Raw genomic sequence first — 16,987 nt, 5'->3', positions numbered from 1 at the left:
TGGTAGAGTCAGTCCATTTGTCTGCAAGAGATAAAAAGGTAAAATGTACCCCCACTTTTGGTGAGAAAAGTTTAGAAATGACTGTGCTTTGTTTATGAAAACCTTGTAATACTTATCTTTGGCTAAAGATCAAACATAAAAAAAAAATCCATAAAAAATTATCCAATGATAATTTTTGCCAGCCACGTGTGATAGCTCATGCCTGTAATCCCAGAACTTTGGGAGGCTGAGGCAGGAGGATCATTTGAGGTCAGAAGTTTGAGATCAGCCTGGTCAACATGGTGAAATCCCATCTCTACTAAAAATACAAAAATTAGCTGGGCGTAGTGGCATGCACCTATAATCCCAGGTATTCAGGAAGGTTAGGTAAGAATTGCTTGAACCCAGGAGGCAAAGGTTGCAGTGAGCTATGATTGTGTCACCACATTCCAGCCTGGGTGACAGAGCAATACCGTGTCTCAAAAAAAAAGAAAAAAAAGAAAATGTTTATAAAATTATACATAGTAAAAATAAATGGATCAGATTCTTCATCTGTTGCAAAAATTTGATAGCCTTAAATATTTCCCAAATGCATGGTGGCTCATGCCTGCAATCCCAGCAGTTTGGGAGGCCGAGGTGGGTGGATCCCCTGAAGTCAGGAGTTTGAGACCAGCCTGGCCAACTTGGCTAAACCCTCTCTCTACTAAAAATATAAAAATTAGCCAGGTATGGTGGCAGGCACCTGTAATCCCAGCTACTTGGGAGGCTGAGGCAGGAGAATCACTTGAACTTGGAAAGTGGAGGTTGCAGTGAGCCAACATTGTGCCACTGCACTCCAGCCTGGGTGACAAGAGTAAAACTCCATCTCAAAAAAAAAAAATTAATTAAAAAATATATATTGCCCAAATGTGTATAAATGCTATATTTGGAGTTATTTTCATAATAATAAGTTCTCATTTTTATTGAATACTAATTGTGTACCAAGAACTATTAATAATACAAACTATTAATATTACAAACTAAGTCATTTGTAAGTATTAACTTACACACTATGAGGTGAGCTCCGTATAATATAACACAATGTAACATAACATAACGTGACATGACATCGTATGATGTGATATAACATACTCCCATCTTATAGGAGAGGAAACTGAGGCACAGAGAGAATCAGTTTCTTTTTTTTTTTTTTTTTGAGATGGAGTCTCGCTCTGTCACCCAGGCTGGAGTGCAATAGCATGATCTTGGTTCACTGCAACCTCTGCCTCCTGGGTTCAAGTGATTCTCCTGTCTCAGACTCCCAAGTAGCTGGGATTACAGGTGCCCACCACCATGCCCACTAATTTTTATATTTTTAGTAGAGATGGGGTTTCACCAGGTTAGCTGGGCTGGTCTCGAACTCCTGACCTCAGGTGATCCACCCACCTTGGCCTCCCAAAGTGCTGGGATTGCAGGTGTAAGCCACCACACCCAGCCAATAATCAGTTTCTTGACCAAAGTGTCTTTTAAGGAATAAGGGCAAGATTTGAACCCATACACTTAAGCACTATCCTCTTCTATCTTACTTAGGTTAAATGCTCTTGTGTTAAGCAAGGTTCTATTTGAGTCCCTTCAGAATGTATAAGTTGAAATCCTAACCTCCACGGTGATGGTATTAGGAGGTGAGGCCTTTGAGAGGTGATTAGATCATGAGGGTGGAGCCCTAGTGTATGGCAATAGTGCCCTTATAAAAGAGACCTTAGAGAACTCACTTATCACCCATGCGAGGTCACAGCAAGAAGACGGCTGTTTGTAAACCAGAAGAGGTCCCTCACCACACACCAGGGTCTCACTTCATTGCCCAAGCTGGAGTGCAGTGGTGCTATCTTGGCTCACTGCAGTCTCAACCTTTCCAGGCTCAGGTAATCCTCCTACCTCAGCCCTTAAGTAGCTGAAACCACAGGCACATTTCACCATGCCCAGCTAATTTTTTTGTATTTTTTTGTAGAGATGGGTTTTCACCAGGTTGCTCAGTCTGGTCTTGAACTCCTGGCTTCAAGAGATCCTTCTGCCTCAGCCTCCCAAAGTGCTGGGATTACAGGCATAAGCCACCATGCCTGGCCATATCTGCTGGTGCCTTAATGTTGACTTCGTTTTAGCCACCCAGTCTTTAGTGGGTTAGCCCAAATGGACTAAGACATGTTCTTAGTTCAGATACCAGCAGCTTCCCCCATATTTATCAAAAGCAAGTAGTGAGTTCACCAACACTAGGGCTTTGGGCAAAGTTTGAAGTCTTTCTTTAACATCTTTCCATTTCCCTGTGCATATCTGTTACCCCCTTCTTTTGTCTCTGTCCACCATTTTCCCTCCTCCCATGAGCTGTGGCTCTGGTGTCTGGGGCTCCTAAGCCCTATCATGAAACTCCATCCAGGGCAGCCCTTCCGTCTGACCTGTGCCTTCTTTTTTCTGAATCTAAACTGCCCCCACTGTGCCTCAGCTATTATGATATAAGCTCAGTAGTATTTTATGTCTAAAGAGGAACCTATTGATTAGGCCAGAGCACAAAATCTGGCCAGGATTTGAGGGTAAATGAGAACAATGACTTCTTCTTTTTTTTTTTTTGGGATTGCAGAAAATTATTAAAATTGGAGACATTGTTTAATCTTCTTGTGCCATGAGACTCTATATCAGTCTGTCTACAAAGTCCACTGGGAAGCCGAGGATCACTTGAGCCCATGAGTTTGAGGCTGTAGTGAGCCCCAAAGGGCCACTGCACTCCAGCCTGGGTGAGGCAAGACCCTGTCTCAAAAAACAGAAAGACAACTTTTAGCCACATTTCCAGACTTCAATTAAAATTCTACATGGGGAATGCAGGATGACTTCTGCATTCAGATAGCTTGCCCTTTACCTGATTCCAACCCAGCAAACAATGCAAGGAATAGAAAAGACATCAAGAATGCAAAGGAGTGGCCATGACTATCCACTACCGCCCCAGTTCCCTATATAGTGAAATTCAGTGGAACTTCCTAACTACAGTGAAACAATGCTGGGTGAGAAGAGCCCGAAATGTGGGTTCACTGCCTTTGGTGTGCATGGTAGGGAAAGGAGGCACATCATAACTTGTTAGGAAATGCCTGCTTCTCCGCAGTTACTTAATTCTATGTTCTTAGTTTTTGGGTCTACAGAGGAATTTACCATAAAGGTAATAACATTTAAGCTTCAGGACTCCTCACTTCCCCAGGCCTCTGTGAGTGGTGGGAGTTGCTTGGGGTTGTAAAGTATTCCAGGTGAGGAGGGGAAGCCAGCATGCAATTAGAAAATAGAATTGTATAGGCATTTCTGTTAGATTTCCTTCAGTCCTCAGAAGGGACTTACTGACTTCTTTTATGATTCTAAATTAATAATCAGTTTCATGCCTAATTTATATGTGTGATTTTTAAAATTTATTTGTTTATTTCAAAGTGGCTCATAACTGCATATGCACCAGGCCCCACACCTGAGGTCGACCTCCCCTTATTATCCTAGCTGGATTATGAAGGAATAGAATTTGTTGGAAAGAGGTTTGGGGGCTAGCAGCCTGTGCTGCATATTCTGTTTGCTCCTCCAAGCCTAATCTCCACCCTTCTCTCCCCTGGTCTGTAGTCCAGGTGGCTACTCTCTGTAGATGCTTCCCTGGCTCCATTGCCATCAGGTCCACCAGTGGGATCATGTGCAGGGAATGAGAAGACTGGAGGGGAGTGTTGATTTCTCTGACAATGCATTGGCAGCAGGGCAGGCTTCATGGGTGTGCAACGTGTGGAGTCAGTAGGACCCCAGTCTTAAGGGCCCTTCATTTGGTTTAATGCTTTTCTGTCACTGTCTTAAAATTCTTAATTTTATCTTGTTTTACAAATTTCAACTCTTATTTTAGATTTGGGGGTACAAGTACGGGTTCATTATAAGGGTATATTGCATATGATACTGAGGTATGTAATTTTATCTTTGAATGTGTGTTTTGTAAGTGAAGTCAAAGGGAAAGTGGAACATATATGAGAGCAGAGGGGTTACATGAAATATATGTGTCTGCCATTTTCAGTTGCTCCATTTGAATATAGTATTTCCAGTGTCCCCATGATCATAGAATTCCTATGTACCTGTGCACTACACATAGGAATTTAGGGAGACCCAAAGCAAGTACAAGGTACAACTGATAAAGGCCCGAGATGTCATGCTTTCTATTTCAACAACAACTGGCTTCAAATTCAGAAAAAGACAATGCAATTTGAGAAACACATACAACCAAGGAGCCTTATCATATCCTTTCTCATGTTACTTCTCTGTTACTTCCTAACCACGTACCCTAAAAATGATGTCATAGAAGGAAAGGGGAAGATAGGGCAAGCCATAGTTCCTTTTCCTTTCAGTCCTTCCTTATTCATCAGTAAGCTAAAAGTAGAATGTTGGTATAATGTATAAGAAAGTGAAATGAGCCGAGCGCAGTGGCTCACACCTGTAATCCCAGCACTTTGGGAGGCCGAGGCGGGTGGATCACGAGGTCAAGAGATCGAGACCATCCTGGTCAACACGGTGAAACCCCGTCTCTACTAAAAATACAAAAAATTAGCTGGGCATGGTGGCGCGTGCCTGTAATCCCAGCTACTCAGGAGGCTGAGGCAGGAGAATTGCCTGAACCCAGGAGGCGGAGGTTGCGGTGAGCCGAGATAGCGCCATTGCACTTCAGCCTGGGAAACAGTCCAGTTAGTTTTGTGCACTATATCCACTGTGCCAGTAGGAACAAAATATGTATATACATACAAACTATGAAATATAAGTGTATAATTTTCATGATTCTGCATGAGAGTTAAATGCCCTTATAATGGCGTTTAAAACTGGCATTGCACAAGAGAAATGGGAAGGTTCATGCTAATAATTTAAAATTATAATGTTTTCTTTTTTCTTTTTTTGTCATATTTTTTCACTAGCAGTTTTAATGTTTTCTTTATTTAAAATAGTGTTAGATACAAAATTTTAGAAACATGACAATTCGAGGAAAAAGAAAGAGACTGCAGAAGGAAAGCAGAAACTTTATATGTTAGCACCTTTACCACACTTCTTTCACAGCTTGCACTGGGCTGCTCAAATTATGCAGTGGGCTTCGGTTAATAGTGACTGCTTTCTTCCACCAAAGTCCACAATTCCTGATGGGTGGCCCTGTCCTGCAGCTACAGGTCTCCCTGGGTTCCAAGGGTTGCCCCCTTTTCCTTTGTTCTTCAAGCCTACTCCTGGGAGCAGTCCCTACTGTGCTACCCTGGGGGTAGTTGGGGCGTGGGGGGCGTCACTGGAGAAGGGAAGTAGATTTCACCTTCCCTTGTGACTTTTCTTTAACCTGTCCACATCTTTCTAAGTCATTCTTTCATTAGTCTCTCTTTCACACTCCTGCGTTTGTTTGTATGTATTTTATTACAGTCAATTTCAGACATAGAGAATAGTGTAACAGACGTCCACATACCCACTATCTAGTTTCAGCAATAATTCTTTCACCCCTTTGCAGTGTGCCATTAGTTTCCTGCTGGGATCTTGGCTGATAGAAGGCCTTCTTATGCATTTTGACTATTTATCATACCTGCCTCCTCAACAGGGAGCAGCAACTTGACAGCTTGTTTCTCAAAAGAAATTAATGAACATTGACCCACAGATTAAAATGGCAGAAGTAGCCTTAAACATATTCCCTGCCTGTTCAGTGAAGCTTGGTTCCCTAACTACCTCCTAGGCATCCAGGCTCATCCCAAACTCTGCTTTGTTTTGTATGCAAAGCTACAAAAAGAGGGGATGCTTAGTACCCTCTAAAATAAGTAAATCACATTAATCAACAGCATTAATTGCCACCAACTGATAAATGCTTTATCTTTTCACTTGTAGGAGAAAAGGAAACGTAGGAAGAATTATTTTCTTTGTGAGAGGATTGACTACAGGGTCATAGATCAGCAACATATTTGTCTTCCACAGTTTCATGAAAATTTTGTCATTAATAAGATTTGTTAGCAAAGCAGAAAGGTTATATCTACAAGGATAGATTCACTTTGAGTATGAGACCTTCATCACTTGTCTCATCAAAAATAACAATCATTTTGGGTTTAGCCTTTTTACTGGTAGACACAATAGAAGTAATATGCTATTCTATAAATAGGCATTTGGAATTAGTCTCTTTTTCATGATATTGCATCAAGGATACCATAGAATTGTGCAAATCAATAGGAAAATAGAGAAAGAAGGGGTGGGGGAAGAGACAGAGTCTTGCTCTGTCACCCAGACTGGAATGCAGTGGCATGATCTCAGCTCACTGCAACCTCCACCTCTTGGATTCAAGCAGTTCTCCTGCCTTAGCCTCCTAAGTAGCTGGGATTGCAATTCTTCTTCAGTTACATGTGCCACCATGCCCAGCTAATTTTTTTTTTTTTTTTTGTATTTTTAGTAGAGACAGGGTTTCACCATTTTGGCCAGGCTGATCTAAAACTCCTGACTTTGTGATCCGTTCACCTTGGCCTCCCAAAGTGCTGGGATTACAGGCATGAGCCGCCGCGCCCAGCCAGAACTAACATTTATTGAATGCCTTCTTTGTGTTATAAGTACTCTCATATTTATTGTCAATTTAATCCTCACAGTAATCCTAGGAGGTAGATGTTATTATTTCTGTGTTATAGAGGAGGAAGGTGAAGCTCAAGGAGGTTAAATTGCTCTAAAGCCTACAGCTACATGATAATTACAATGCTACTATTAATGTTTTGCAGAGCTTGACCCTATGCAAAGTACTTTAGGTCCATTAGGAAATTTTACCCTCTGTGGCAAATCACATTATGTCCATAATACAGCTGAGGTGAGTGAAGCATCTTGTCCAGGGGCACATAGATATTAACTGGCAGTATCAGAATTCTGAGTCAATTCTGTCTGACTCATATCCTTGCTATTCTCACTCCCCTCTGCTGGTTCCCAAGGGAGATGGGTACAATTTCTCTTACAATTTATTTTTCCATCTTGAACTTCTCTTCCCTTTTACGAATGTCCATTCAATCATTCTGATCTTTCTCTTTGGTAAAGGACACAAAAGCAAATGTGAGAAGACAGCTCCTTTGTCATCATTGCATTACACAGTCAATCTCAACAGTGGGCCTGTTCTTTCTTTGATTGTTTTCTTGTCTAATATATAATTTTCTCTTTTCATTCTCCAGACATTTTCACACATGCAATCCTAAAATATCTTAAAAAGTAATATAGTTTTCAGTATATTTTAAAATTGGTGCATATAATTTTTATCATAGTTGTATGTAATACATACATATAATGACATTTAAAAATAAATGGTCATATTATTAGTTGATATCTACACAGTGAGATCTAAATAGTATAGCAATTTGGTGCCTTATCCTACTTCCTAAATTACTGTTTATTGTATATATTTATGGTATATAGCATGATGTTTGGACATACATATATCCAGTGAAATGATTACTACAGTCAAACGAAATAATATATCTATCACCTTCCATAGTTACCTTTTGTGTGTGTGTGTGTTTGTTTGTGTGTGTTGTGTGTGTGTGATAAGGGCACCTAAAATCTACTCTTAACAATTTCTCAATGCGTAACATTAAGGATAGCCCTCAGGCTGTCCATTATATACTTTTAAAATTTGCATCATAAAATTCTTCTTTACCTATAGAAGAACTTTTGTTTTGTTTATTTACTCCTTGAAATTATATTTCCATTCCACTTCCTGCTATTTTTCTACTTTAAAGAATTTCATAAGTAGATACTTCTCTGCAACAAAAATATGTAAAAAATGGAAATAATTTTAAATTTTCTGTGACCATTCAACTCTGTTAGAAAATTCTACACAATTTCGGCCAGGCACAGTGGCTCATGTCTGTATTCCCAGCATTTTGGGAGGCTGAGGCAGGCAGATAACGAGGTGAAGAGATAGAGACCATCCTGGCCAACATGGTGAAACCCCATCTCTACTAAAAATACAAAAATTAGCTGGGCGTGGTGGCACATACCTGTAATCCCAGCTGCTCCAGAGGCTGAGGCAGGAGAAGCATTTTAACTCAGGAGGCAGAGGTTGCAGTGAGCCAAGATCCTGCTACTGCACTCCTGCTTGGCAACAGAAAGAGATTCTATCTTAAAAAAAAAAAAAAAAAAAAAAATTCAACACGATTTCTTAAAACAACAAAATATATTATAAATACTGATAGGTAATTACTAAATATAAAAAACTGCATTGGAATTGCAGTTCTTACTGAGATGGGTAGTATTTGTTCACCCATATCCATGGTAAATATAACAGGAATAGCATCAGCGCTACGATTTGATTGCTATAGGTGCTGAGAAACTTTCCGGCTAAATAAGTAAGTGGGAATGAGAGTTTTGTTGTGGCAATGGGGCTCAATTCTTTGAATTCTTCTTCAGTTACATACCAAAAAATTACATGGTAACCTATCATTAAGATGGTTTTTACTGATCTCTCCTCTGAGGACTTGATTAGATGTCTTTCACTTTGGTTAAAAGCAGAGAATTGGAATCTATCTATCTTGCAAAAGGATTGATTATCCCCTCATTGCAATCATCTTCTCCCCTTTCTTGAGCGTTCTAGAGGTTTGTGTACCCAAGGCAATGCATATGTAGGCTTGGGATGGGTGTGAGGTATGCCTTTCGGTATTATCAAGTGATAACAACAAGATGATTGTGCAAAGAAGACAGGAAAGAACAGCCCAATGACTTGACCACAGGACAAGCTTATCAGAAAACCTATTCCTTTGAAACTATCCATGCCCACTTACCCCTTAGGAAGACTCCACATACCTTTCCTCCTTTGCTTGAAGACTGCTGATCTGTAGCATTTGTTTTTCCAAGCCTTCACTCATTTGGTGCTTTAGCATCTTGGCACTGTGGATACATGTTGAGGCCAATCTCCTATATTGTCCTGTGGGATGGCTTTTTTTCTCCTCCATCTTTAGCACATATGTTCTTAAATTTTAAACTCTTTCAAAAGCTTCTTTAGTTAACCTTGTGTGGTGATGTGTGCCCATAGTAGTCCCAGCTACTATGGAAGCTGAGGCAGGAATAATCACTGGAGCCCAGGAGGTTGAGGCTGCAGTGAGCCATGATCATGCACTCCAGCCGGGGTAACAGAGTGAGATCCTGTCTGAAGAAATCAAGTAAAATAAAATAATATAACATAACATAAAATAAGAAATAAAGCTTCTTTAGGTCACTGAAAATAAGACAGCAACATTTGTGCACAGATATTTTATAATCCTGGCCAATTCAATTTTTAAAAAGAAATAAAAAGGGAAAGAAGGAGAGAAACGAAGAAGAAAGAAAGACAAACCGTAAGGAGGAAAGAAAGATCACAAATATTCTTGAAGATAGATTTTAAATGACAAAAGGCTGATTCTGATTGGAGGGGCTGTACGTGGTATACCAGGCATGTGGGGATTCAGGTCTCTCTTTCCACATCTACACAGACATTGACTGGCTACCTCTGTTGAGCATCTGTCCCTTGCTTCCCTCAGCAAGAGTACCTCCAACTCATTCCCAATTATCTGGCTTTTGTAATTGAGCCCATGTCAACTCTGTGAACAAAACCTGATTGCTGACCTAGGCCATTCAGTATATCCCATACGCCTGGCTATAGGAATTGATTGGTTCAATCAAGCAAATAATCCAGTCCAAGAGATTATGCTCATGCTTCTATGGAGAAAGAAAGCATACAAACATTAAATATATCTGCTTTTGGTAGAGATGCTTTCTTTGCTGCTGGACATGAGTGGGGAAATGTAGCACCAGGAGCCTCTGATAGCCATCTTGCAACCATAAAGGCAAAAGTGCCTTTAAAACTTTTTTTGTTTTAAATTTTTGTGGGTACATAGTAGGTGTATATATTTATAGGGTACTTGAGATGTTTTGATACAGGCATGCAATGTGAAACAAGCATGTCATGGAGAATGGGGCATGCAGCCCCTCAAGCATTTATCCTTTTAGTTACAAATGTTCCAATTACATTATTTAAGTGATCCAATGCTATTGGTTTTTATTACAATTTTTTTTTTTTCCCATCTTGAGCTTCTCAGAGTTCTTGGCAGGACCAAGAAAGAGAAACTGCATTCCAGTCATGGTCATTTGACTAAATCAACCTCTATCTGATCCAGATATGTCCCCAAATATTCTGTTATGTGAACCAATGAAATTTCCTTATTGTTTTTCGGTTTTAGTGGGATTTCAGTGACTTGCAGAAACAATGATAAATTATGTAAAAAGTGATAATATAGTCATTCACTTTAATCACAATATTTCCAATGTCTCTGCATTTATTTTTTATTCTTTTTTTTTTTCTACACATAATGGGACTCACAGGCACATGTTTTGAAGAAAGAATACCATTGCTTAAAAACAATAAAAAGCCAATGGCCAGGCGCAGAGGCTCACGCCTATAATCCCAGCACTTTGGGAGGCCGAGGCAGGTGGATCACCTGAGGTCAGGAGTTCAAGACCAGACTGGCCAACATGGTGAAACCCCATCTCTACTAAAAATACATAAATTAGCAGGGCATGGTGCTGCGTGCCTGTAATCCCAGCTACTAGGGGGGCTGAGGCAGGAGGATTGCTTGAAATTGGGAGGTGGAGGTTGTAGTGAACCAAGATCGTGCCACTGCACTCCAGCCTGGGCAACAGAGTGAGACTCCATCTCAAAAAACAAACAAAACAAAAAAATGAAAAGCCACAGACCTAAAAAGAAAAGAAAAGGCATAGACCTAAATCTTGATTCATGTCAGGAAAGACATTGGTGTTTATGGGGGTCAATATATAACACCCCCTGTCTTCTCTACCTTATCTCCAAAGCCACTGAGATCTAGATCAAGATGTGAATGTCTTCTGATGGAGCTACTGCAGTCATGGTGGGCTTCCTAATACTTCAGACCTAACTGGACTTTCTCACCCAACCACAGGCAGCACTGGCCCGTTCTTGGGAAACTAATGATAAGGGTACATAAACAAATGAAGACTCCATAGACAGGCTGACTTTTAAAAGATGAGAGAAAGGAGGGGCATGGCTACAGTACCAGTGTCTCATCTCAGCCAGTATATCAATCCTTTTATCCACAATGAGATAAGAATAGGCAGGGTCTGAGAGTCAAGAAAGCAAATGTACAGAACTATGTAATGAGAATTGTGAGAAATACTAGAAAGGAAACAAAAAAGGCCTTGTGAGAACATAACTGGGTAGGGTTGCTTTAAAAGGGGTAGTCCGACAAGGCTCTATGAGAGGACGCTCAAACTGAAACCTGAAGGATGAAAAGGAAACTGTTATTCAAATGGGGGAGGAGATTAGAGACAGGAGAGCATTCCAGGTTGAAAGATCCAGCAAATACAAAGTTTCCAGGGTGGGGATGAGTATGGGTTGGAGGTGCACAAGGTGAAGGCTTTAGGCAAGGCTGAACCATGCCTTAAGTGGGGATCAGGTGTTTGGATTTTGTTCCAAGTGCAATGGGGAGTTGTTGAACCATCAAACAGGAGAGTGACATGAGCTGATTTATGGTTTTAAAAGATCCCTTTGGCTGTTCTGAAAATGAACTGGGCAGATTTCAGAGCAGAGACAGGGAGATCAGTTGGGAGAATATTGTAGTAGTCCAGATAAGAGATAATGGTCTAGAGTAGTGGCAGTGGACATACACAGAATGTAATGGGTTTGAGACATATTTTGGAGCTAGGCCAAACACAGTTTGCTGATGGATTAAATGCAGTTGACTAAGGGGCACCTAGATTTTTTGCCTAGAGTAAAAACATACATTATTTCCTCCCTCCCTTCTTTTCTTCCTTTCTTCTTTCTGTTAAATAAAATGTATAGGAGGCCATTGGTGTGGACTAAACTACATTAAGCCCAACAGACCAAACAAAATGGAGTTACTAACGCTCAAGTTCCAAGCCACCAAGCTGAAATGAAGCTGTTTATCTAAACTTCAGAGAAATCAGGGGAAAGAGAGATAATAGCCAAATCCCCAAACAAGCCAGTTTTAGCCAGCATGATAAATAAGTCACTTCTGCTTTAACCTTTACAAAGAAAGTAACTTTGAAATGACCAATCCACGTTTTGCTCTCAGTTTCTGTTTCTTCAGCCTATAAAGTCAATCTCTTCCGCTCAGCTCCTCAGAATACTAATTCTATTTTGTAGGGATTGCCTGGTTCTAGAATCACAAATAAAAGCTAATTAGTTCTTTAAACTAAACTTGTTATTTTGTCTTTGACCCTTCCTTCTATCCTCTTTTTCTTCTTTCTCTTCCTCTTTTCTGCTTGTTTGCCTTATTCTTATTCTTTTTTTTTTGTATGAGAAGAGCACATCAGTATTTCATGTATAGACATGTTAAGTTTGAGACATATGGTTGAAATTCAATTATAAGGATATGAGATTTTAGAGTTTAAAGGAGATGTATAGTTTGGAGATATATATTTGGCAATTATTGGCAATTAGATGGCATTTAAATCCATAGGAATAATTGGGAGCATCTAGGGAGAGGCTAAATGAAGAGAAGAGGTGCAAGGAATCAGAAGATCCCCAACATTTAGAAGTCTAATAGAAGCAAAGGAGCTAGAAAGGAAATTGAAAATGCATAGCCAGTTGGGTAGGTAGAAAACCAGAATATAGCCTCATGGAAGTCAAGAGAAAAGCACTTAAAGGAGGGGGTGGCCAATTGTATCACATGCACAACAAGAACACTGTAAAATGGAGACAGAAAGGTCTCTTGCATGGAAGTCTTAAGTTGCCTTTAACAAGAGCAATTTCAGTAGGGGAAAGAAAGACAATCATAAAGAGTTGAAGAATGAATGGGATGGGGAAAGGTCAGTCTCATCAACAAATAATTTTAGGACATTTGAATATCTATGGCAAAAGAATAAAATTAGACCTTTATCCCACACCGTATGCAAAAATCAACTCAAGATGGATTGAAGATTAAACATAAGACCTGAAAATATAGAGCTATTAGAAGAAAACAAAGAGAGTTAGCTCTGTGACATTGGTTTGGGCAATTACTTTTTGGATATGACCCCCAAAGTACAAGCAACAAAAGTGAAAATACACAAATGGGATTATATCAAACTCAAAAGCTTCTGCATAGCAAAGGAAAGAATCAACAGCATGAAAAGACAACCCTATGGAATGAGAGAAAATATTTCCAAACCATATTACCAGCTAAGGGTTAATATCCAAAATATATGAGGAACTCAAAAACTTAATAGGAAGAAAACAAATAACTCAATTTAAAAAATGGGCAAAGGACCTGAATAGACATTTCTCAAAAGATGACATACAAATGATCAACAGGTATATGGAAAAAAAAAATGCTCAACATCACTAATCATTAAAGAAATGCAAATGAAAACCACAATAACATATGGCCTCACAACTATTAGAATAGCTATTATAAAAATGACAAAAGATAACAAGTGTTGGTGAGGATGTGGAGAAAAGGGAACCCTAGCACACTGTTTGTGGGAATGTAGATTGGCACAATGATTATGGAAAACAGTATGGAGGTTCCTCAAAAATTAAAAATAAAACTGCCATATGACCCAGCAGTTTCACTTTGGGTACTTATCCAAAGGAAATGAAATCAGTATGTAGAAGAGACAGCTGCACTCCCATGTTTACTGCAGCACTATTCACTATAGCCAAGATATGGAATCAACCTGTGTTCATCAATGAATGAATGAATGGATGAATAAAATACATGTGGTATGTATACACAATGAAAAACTATTCAGCCTTAATAAAGAAGGAAATCCTGTCATTTGCAACAACATGGATGAACCTGGAGAATATCATGTTAAGTACAATAAGGCAGGCACAGAAAGAAATGCCATATGACCTCACTCATATGTGGAATCTAAAAATTTGAACTCATGGAAGCAGAGAATACAATGGTGGTTACCAAGGATTGGGGAGGTGTTGATCAAAGGACATAAAACTTGAGTTAGACAAGAGGAATAAGTTAAAGAGATCTATTGTATAGTATGGTGACTACAGTTAATAACAATGTATTGCATACTCGAACATTGCTAAGAGTAGATTTTAAGTGCTTTCACCACAAAAAAAGTGAAATAATGCATATGTTAATTTATTTAGCCATTCCACAGTATATACATATTTCAAAACATCATGTTATACACTAAAATTTTTTAAAAAATAATTAAAGCACCCAAAAGCCTATAAAATAAAAATAAATGATAATTTAAATGAAGAAAAAGAATGAATGGGAGGTAAAGAAATGGAATCAGAGCCCTAGAAAACTCTTGTTGAAAGATTTTGCTGTGTACAGGGAGTAGAAAAGCTGTAAATGGAAGGGGCCAAAGGAGGTGTTTGTGTATTTCTTTGTTTTTTGTTTAAAGATGGGAGATTCTATGGCTGTCTGTTTGCTGGAGGAGCTGATCTAGTAAGGTAGGATGTAGTGACATGCAGGAGAGAAAAGGGTAAAGCAAAGCAGTGAGGTCTTTGAGAGGAAGGGAGGAGATGATCCAAAGCACAAAGGTAGAGACTGAAACTTGAGAGCGAAGGCATGCCCTTCGCTTAACTGGAAAGAAAAAGAAGGTAGAAGCAGAAATGAGGCTCGGCATGGTGGCTCACGCCTGTAATCCCAGCACTTTGGGAGGGCTAGGCAGGAGGATAATTGGAGGCTAGAAGTTTGAGACCAGCCTGGACAACATTAGCAAGACCCCCATCTCTACAAAAAAATTAAAATTAGCTGGGCATAGCTGAGTAGCTGCGACTATGGGCGTGTGCCACCTGTGTGCCACCTGGTCTACAGGTGGCACATGCCTATAGTCCCTGCTATTCAAGAGACTGAGGCAGGAGGATCACCTTGAACCCAGGGGTTCGAGACTGCAGTGAGCCATGATTGCATCACTGCATTCCAGGCTGGGCCACAGAGCAAGCCTCTGTCTCAATAAAATAAAAAGAAGTCCAGGCACGGTGGCTCATTCCTGTAATCCCAGCACTTTGGGAGGCCAAGGTGGGTGGATCACTTGAGGTCAGGAGTTTGAGACCATCCTGGCCAACATGGTGAAACCCCATCTCTACTAAAATACAAAAATTAGCCTGGCATGGTGGCATGCATCTGTAATCCCAGCTACTCAGGAGGCCAAGGCAAGAGAATTGTTTGAACCTGGGAGGCAGAGGTTGCAATGAGCCGAGATCACACTACTGCACTCCAGCCTGGGATACAGAGCAAGACTCCATCTCCAAAAAATGAATAAAATAAAATAAAATGAAGCAGATATGAGCAGGCAAAGATGAGTGAGGTTCCATCTGATTTTGTATTTTCTTATTGTTATTGAAGGCCTAGGATAGAGTAATATAGCTATATCACCCTCAATAATTCCAATATCTTATAATTATATTTTAAATGCTGCCATGTGTAAATAAAAATATGGCTTAATGGGTAACATAAGACTTTCCATAGATTAAAATTTACAACAAGTAACAAATTTCTTGGTTAGAGCAAGTGTGTGATTTTTTTCAATCTACAAGTACAGTCTAATCGACCACATTTAGAATATGAGAACCAAGAGTATTCTATGATTATGATTATAGATATAATTACTGACAGTTGAAATTTGCTTTCTTAAGTAGACCAGATAATGAAAATATCATGTTAAGTAGGCTTAGGTTCAAACCTGTACAGAACTGAGGACTTTGCAAAGAGAAAAATTTCCATGGCTGGAGAACTGCATTCTTAACCTGGGCCAGGTATTTCAAAAATATGCTGTTTTGGTCATGAGGGAATACAGGGAGGGAGGAGGATGGGTGGGGACAGAAACGTTACAGTTGACTGTGCAAACTCATCACCACTGCAGGAAAAACAACACAAAACCACGACTCGGTCAGTAACGTTATCTTAGGATCTTAGGCCTATAGAAAACTGGCACACTTTTTGGCTGACTGTCATCCTCAATAATTTAGCTTGTAGTTACACAACGTGTTTCCTTAAGAAAACTCAAAGAGCCCTTTACTAGTGATTTCATTGTCTTCATAACATTCTGAAGCCAAAAGCAGAAAGGAAGTTGTCAAGACCAACATAATCCAATAGAAATGGGACTCAAGCCACATATATAATTTAACATTTTCTAGAAGCTACTTTTTGTTGTTGTTGTTGAGACAGAGTCTCCTTCTGCTGTCCAGGCTGAAGTGCAGTAGTGTAATCACAGTTCACTGCAGCTTCGACCTCCTGGGCTCAAGCAATCCTCCCACCTCTGCCTCCCAAAGTGGTGGGACTACAGGTGTGTGCCACCACGCCTGGCTAATTTTTGTATTTTTTGTAGAGACAGGGTCCCGCCATGTTGCCCAGGCTGATATCGAACTCTGGGCTCAACTGATCCTCCCAGCTCAGCCTCCCAAAGTGTTGGGGTTACAGGCATGAGCCACGGTACCCTGCCTTAAAAGCTACATTTTTAAGAAGTAAAAAGAAACAGGTGAAAATAAGTTGAATGTTATATTTTATTTAACCCACCACATCTAAACTATTATCATTTCACAATGTAATGAATATAAACAATTTTTCATGAAATTTATTACATTCTTTTGTTTGTACTAAGTCTTTGGGTTTATTTATTTTTCAACTTTTATTTTTAGATTCAGGGGATACAGTATTAAGTACTTTGAAATCTAGTGTGCTTTTGACACTTCCAGCAAACCTCAATTCAGACTGGCCACATTTCACATGCTCAGTAGCCATACGACAGCACAACTTTAGAGAATAAAAGAAATGGCGACCCTCACAGAACCTGAAGTATGGGCTCTACTGCAAGCTAACATACCACCGTATGTCACAGTTTGTCACAGTTAGTCACAGTTTGTCACTGCCCTGCTTAAAATCCTCCATGGGTTTCCCGTCACACCTATAACAACAGCTGACATCTCACCTGTAAGGCTGCACACGGAACGGCCCTTGGCTTCCTTACTGATTTCATAGCCTGCTGATTTCCCCCTCATTCTGTACCCATCTTA

General features: G+C 39.8%; 1 protein-coding gene across 1 annotated transcript in view; it reads left to right on the top strand.

Moving 5' to 3' along the window:
* CDK14 (cyclin dependent kinase 14) overlaps positions 1 to 16,987 on the top strand; it is a 763,966-nt gene that overhangs the window by 143,452 nt on the left and 603,527 nt on the right. The window lies entirely within an intron of this gene.

The sequence above is a fragment of the Aotus nancymaae genome, unplaced genomic scaffold, assembly GCF_030222135.1.
Source record: "Aotus nancymaae isolate 86718 unplaced genomic scaffold, 86718_ANA_hifiasm-v0.15.2.pri h1tg000025l, whole genome shotgun sequence".
NCBI lineage: Eukaryota > Metazoa > Chordata > Mammalia > Primates > Aotidae > Aotus > Aotus nancymaae.
Note: the sequence above shows the minus strand (reverse complement) of the source record. Positions and strands in the feature narration are given on the sequence as shown.